This window comes from Triplophysa rosa, linkage group LG21 (assembly GCF_024868665.1).
Source record: "Triplophysa rosa linkage group LG21, Trosa_1v2, whole genome shotgun sequence".
In the NCBI taxonomy this organism is placed as follows: Eukaryota; Metazoa; Chordata; class Actinopteri; order Cypriniformes; family Nemacheilidae; genus Triplophysa; species Triplophysa rosa.
The window spans coordinates 17,463,882-17,470,431 of NC_079910.1; positions in this window are offsets into that span (position 1 = coordinate 17,463,882).

Here is a 6,550-nt window from a genome sequence, read left to right on the forward strand (position 1 = left end):
CATACATACTTCTTATAATTATTCTTCCGCCAAAAGTTTGGCACGCTACTCTTCCTGCAGCTTTTGACGTGAATGAATACATCACATCGACGGGCCTATTCGGGAATGGTGTGCTATGACTTTTATAAGCGATCGGGTGGGGTGCAATACGGGGGCCAAAATCCACCCAAAAAATCCCATTGACTTAACATTGCGCCCAACTTTGAGGGATCGTAGCTCCGAGCGAGGATATCGTAGAAACATGAAAATAAAACACGATTTGAAGGGGTTATCAGGCTCTATAAGAACATCACTGACAATGGGGTGTAAGTTGCACCCCTGGGGTGTGAGAGCCTCCCAAAATTTCTGTATACTTATAATGGCGCCCTAGGACTCCTATTCAAAACCTAGATACCTATATATTCACATGTTATTTTTTCGCTTTGGACCCATGAATGACTACATCAAATCGAGTGGCTAGGGATGGGGAGTCGACTCTTAATGTCCCTAAAGTCGGAATCGACTCCAAGACAGGTATCGACTCGTCGACTCCGTAATTTTTAATGTTGTCATTGACTCAATTCAGTTACATTGTCTTTGTGATTGGCGCAAAGCAACGAATAACATTTAAAAACCAATCAGGTAAAAGGCATACCTCTCTCTCTGATTGTACTACAGCCGATCCAAAACAGCGCAATCAGAGCATGAGCGACGCCTACTTGTTCGCTCACAAAAGTACACGCAATTCATTCTTCACCTTCAATCTGATCTCATTAAATTCTAAAAAATTCTTATTAAAAACTCTCCTATATTTCGTCTATCCCTCTTCAAGCTTTTATTTCTCTAAATGACTGTTAAGACTTTGTAAGTTGCTTTAAATCAAAGCGTGGCGCTATGCTTAAATGTGAGTCTGTGCGCATAACGACACAAATCAAAATCAAGTTTGTGGAAACAAATTATAAAGCGTTTCATCCAGTTTAAATACTTAAAAAATCAGCAACAGTCAAGAAGTCACAAATCATATATTAAGTTATTGTTGCTGGGTTATTATTATAGCATATTTGTTGGTTTTGAAATTACATGTTGATATTTTGAGTTATTTTGCAATGAGTTACATTAAGAAAAGAACACAAGGTAGACTCAATGCCTTTTTTTAAGTGTTGAACTTAGCCCAGGGTGAATATATAAACTCTTAAACGAAAATAAATAAATAAATGTTTTAGGCTTGTTTAGCGCACATTTACGGAACCTCAATTCAAAACAATGAAACGCGGTGTCTTTACGTACAAAACATATTCATTTGTGCAACTGTAACTCTCCAAAATCGATGAAATAAAAAATATAAAAACAATAAAGGAAACGAAATGTCTTAGTTATACCCCTGGGGTGTAAGAGCCTCCCAAAATTTCCCAATCGCAGGAAGCATGCCCATGTAAGGCGTAAAACATCCCGTTTTGAATATCTTAGCAGTACAACCACTTAGAGACAAGGGGGTGGGCTCATTTTACTCAGGCAACCAATCAGTGTCACATGATCATTATGAAGATATTAAGCCACGCCCATAGCAACCATTTACAGCAACCGATCCCATTGACTCCCATTATCAAAAGTTCATATGGATATCTTTGCAGTACAGTGTCGTAGAGACGAGGGGGTGGGCACGTATTACTCAGGCAACCAATCAGTGGCCCAGGAAGTTCATTAAGCCACGAAGCCACGCCCATAGCAACAAAACATCTTAACTTAGCAACTGTTTAACAACACCTACATCTCTTCATCAGAACATCATAGAGAGATGGGGGTTGGTTTGTTTCACTTGTGGGTTGAAGCATCATCAGTTGGCATATGCTAAGCCACGCCCATAGCAACCAAACAGGTTAGCCTAGCAAACATTTAGCAACACCTATATCTCTGCATCAGAACATCGTAGAGACACGGGGGTTGGTTCGTTTCACTCATAGCTTAGAACATCATCAATTAGCACATGCTAAGCCACGCCCATAGCAACCAAACAGGTTAGCCTAGCAACCGTTTAGCAAAACCTATATCTATGCATAGGAACATCGTAGAGTCATGGGGGTTGGTTAGATTCATTAGTACTTAAAGTGTCATCACCCTAGTGCCGAGTTCCGCGGTTTGCCACGAAAGCATCACTCACAGTTTCTTTAGAAAATGTACTATCCAGTTAACGGTACTGTTTATGTGTTATGGCGTTGTTGAATGTATTGAATAGTTATATTTGATAATTTATATAAATATAAAATGTATATAGTTTTATGGATATGTGGCAAATTTAGTTTTACACAACAGCCCAGTGTATTCTGTAACGTTATATGCAGAGTTTTTTTTTTTTACACTTTAATCTGTTAATAAATGTGACACACCCAGTTTTTCAAATGCACACCCAGAGTCTCTTGTTTTCTGGCTACACTACTGGTGTGACATTAATCAATAGCGCACTCAGACGACAAAATACTGTAGTGTACTATAGTATTTTCTATGGAAAATTGTAGTGCCCTTGTAGTAAATTGATAAACTAGAGTAAACACATAGTATACTATAGTAAAGTTCAGAAACACTATAGTAATTTATGTGGACAAATATATCACTATTGTATATTAAAAAGTAAAAAACACAGTACTTAGAAATATTTAAAAAAAATTATGTAAACAAAAAAATTATATGGCCTTAATTTATCCATCTGTATGTAACATTAATGTCATTTGTCAGTTATCTGCCTATTCATGTGATGAACTGCACTTGCACATTTTCTAATGATGACAACAGACGTTTTATACTTGTGCGACGTGTTGTAGTACTCGAGACCGGTCTTGGTTGGTCTTGTCTCGGTCTCAACTGTCTTTGTTTCGGTCTTGTCTTGGTCTCAGACTTAGTGGTCTCTGGATTTTTTTCAAGACCGGTCAAGACCAACTGTGGGAATTACAATAAAATGATGGTGCATTGTCTGATTTAAGTGTTAACATTATTCATGTGATTGGATGTAAAACTTCAAGGCCCGGTTTCACAGACACGGCTTAGTTTAAACCAGGACTATGCCTTAGTTGAATTAAGATATTTAAGTCAATTTTAGAAAAATACATTACTGGTGTGCATCTTGAGACAAAACAATGGCCCTGATATATTTAAAAATATTTCTGGGCAAGTTATATTCAGTTAAGACAGGTCTCACATTCATTTTAGTCTAGGACTAGCCTTAAGCCTTGTCTGTGAAACCGAGCCTATAAGCTTTAAAAGCAATCAGTGACTTATATCTTATTATTTCATCTGTAAATCGCTTTGGATAAAAGCGTCTGCTAAATGACTAAATGTAAATTTGATTAATTTTGTTACTGTTGTGCCGGTAAGAGATGAATGGGGGATTGTGCTAAAAGAAATCTGTTAACAAACTTAATACAAAGGTCCACAACAAAGGTTTCTGCGCTCTCGTGCAGAAACTCCAAATATGCACTGCAGAAGAAGACCATAACACACGTAGTTCTAGGAAATGCCTAAGGACATGTTTTTATCACTGATCCTCAATCCTCCTCAGGTATTTTTATGATAATAAAGTATATTTATCACGATCATGTTTGACGGGTGTTGCTTTTTTAAATGCACGTTATAAGCAACTCAAACTCGCACTGCTTTAAGATCGAGCAGCATTTCCTACTGATCCCAGAGACGTGCTTCACGGATAAGCTACGCATCAATAAAATAATCGATACCTTGCATTATCGCAGCCAGCTCAGTTTCAGCAGGATTTAGTGGTAACCACGGTTAACCGGGCACATGTCTACCCTTGTCACGAACCCACCAACCACATCTCCCTCAGACACCAGATTTCCAGTTTCACGCACCCGTTCCAAGTCACCCGAATTCTAATTAACAACACCTGTTTCTCATCAGCCTGCAAACATAAATATCTCACCTCCAGGCTCACAGTCATCCGGTCGCAATGTGACATACCTCGCGTTCTTGGGACACTTGTTTCGTGGACTCTAAGGATTTTCGTATCTTATTTCTCTCTGGGATTCTTCCTCGGCGACCAGCTCTACAGTTACGAGCTACCTAAGGATAAGACTGTTCGTGTTTTCTTTCTCTTGTTGAAGATTTTCCGGTGTTTATGCACCTATGGACTTTCCCATGATATTCTGAATAAACCTCTTGTTTTGTGAAATTACCTGTTCTCGTTCTTCCGTGAGTGTTGTGATAGAAGACCGGATCACTAAGAAGGATTTTCCGAGGATGGAATCCCAGCCCCCAGAAAATCTCAGACCGTTCCAGGAATTGGTTGACCTCCTCCGCTCATCACTACAACCGCCTTCACTGCCGTCTGCCCCTGCTTGTCCCATGGCCAAACCTACTACTTTCTCCGGGGAGGTCCGGAGGGAAGGGTGTATGTGCCCACCTCTCTCCGACTCACCCTCCTGAACTCTGTACACACGTCCCCGGGATCTGGTCATCCAGGTCGTCAACGAACTATCTCCCTGCTTCAAGGTAAATACTGGTGGCCGCACATGCACCAGGATGTTCACCACTACATCAAGGGATGTGCAATTTGTGCGATGTCCACCACACCGCGTCACCTCCCAGAGGGTAGCTAATGCCGCTCTCGATACCACGAAGACCATGGTCACACATAGGCATTGACTTTGCCACAGACCTACCCGGCTCCAAAGGTTTTACCACGATCCTAGTAGTCGTCGACCGGTTCTCGAAGGCATGTAAACTTATTCCTTTGAAGGGTTTGCCCACAGCCCTGGAGACCGCCGAAGCTTTGTTTCATCAGGTATTCCGCAACTTTGGGTTGCCCGAGGACATAGTCTCCGACAGAGGTTCCCAGTTCACCTCACATGTGTGGAAAGCCTTCTTCCGACTGCTAGGAGTATCTATTAGCCTCTCCTCTGGCTACCACCCTCAGACCAACGGCCAAACAGAACGCAAGATCCAAGAGATTGGACGTTATCTGCGTGCCTACTGTCATGACCATCAGGACCGCTGGAGTCAGTATCTGCCTTGGGCCGAATACGCCCAGAATTCACTCCACCAGGAGGCCACGGGTCTTACGCCATTCCAGTGCGTGCTCGGCTTCCAACCACCACTGTTCCCTTGGACAGAAGACTCGTCAGAAGTTCCGGCCGTGGATGCCTGGTTTCGAGAGAGTAAGAGAGTCTGGGATTCTGCCCACATTCATCTGCAACGAGCCAGACAAAGGCATAAGAAAAACGCTGATACTCGTCGACAGGACAACCCCACCTACCATCCAGGGGATCGAGTTTGGCTCTCTACCCGTAATATCCGTCTCCGTCTGCCTAGCAAGAAATTGAGCCCTCGCTATATTGGACCATTTACTATTGTGAGACAAATCAATGATGTAACCTATGAGCTCCAACTACCCGCCCGATACCGTATCTCACCATCCTTCCACGTCTCACTGTTAAAACCATACACTGACCCTGTTCTTCCTCCTTCCACAGAACCTGAAGCAATCCCTCCTCCAGAGATCTACCCCGGAGGTTCCATCTACATCGTCAACCAAATTCTAGACTCCCGGCGACGAGGCGGTCGGCTACAATACCTGATCGACTGGGAGGGGTATGGTCCGAGGAGAGATCATGGGTTGATCACCGTGACGTACTAGACCCAACCCTGTTATCTGACTTCCACCGTCTACACCCTGATCGTCCAGCCTCACGAGGTCGTGGCCGTCCTCGTCGTCAGTGGAGTGCGTCAGGAGACGCCCGTGGAGGAGGGGGTAATGTCACGAACCCACCAACCACATCTCCCTCAGACACCAGATTTCCAGTTTCACGCACCCGTTCCAAGTCACCCGAATTCTAATTAACAACACCTGTTTCTCATCAGCCTGCAAACATAAATATCTCACCTCCAGGCTCACAGTCATCCGGTCGCAATGTGACATACCTCGCGTTCTTGGGACACTTGTTTCGTGGACTCTAAGGATTTTCGTATCTTATTTCTCTCTGGGATTCTTCCTCGGCGACCAGCTCTACAGTTACGAGCTACCTAAGGATAAGACTGTTCGTGTTTTCTTTCTCTTGTTGAAGATTTTCCGGTGTTTATGCACCTATGGACTTTCCCATGATATTCTGAATAAACCTCTTGTTTTGTGAAATTACCTGTTCTCGTTCTTCCGTGAGTGTTGTGACAACCCTCTGCTCTTGGTCTTGTCTTGGTCTCGGTTTAGGTGGTCTCGACTACAACACTAACTACGACTGTTTGGCCTGTGCTACAAAACCTCTGTAACACCAGTGCTATGTAAAAGTTATCGTACAGCCCTGCCACTAATATTTACTGCTTGCCTTTGTTTTATAGCAATCACGGAGAGTATAACCAACTTCAGACACTAAGTAAAACGCTTAGAAGCAAACTTGAGCACTCAGAATTTGCAACAATCATACTGACACTTCATATGAAGTTATATTTTTTATGTTCGGACAAGTAATTTTTGTACTCGGACAAGTGAATGACAAATTTACTTGTCCGAAGGACAACCACATGACAACACTTAATGTCAAGCCCTGCATTTACATGATTCACGGATGAAGAA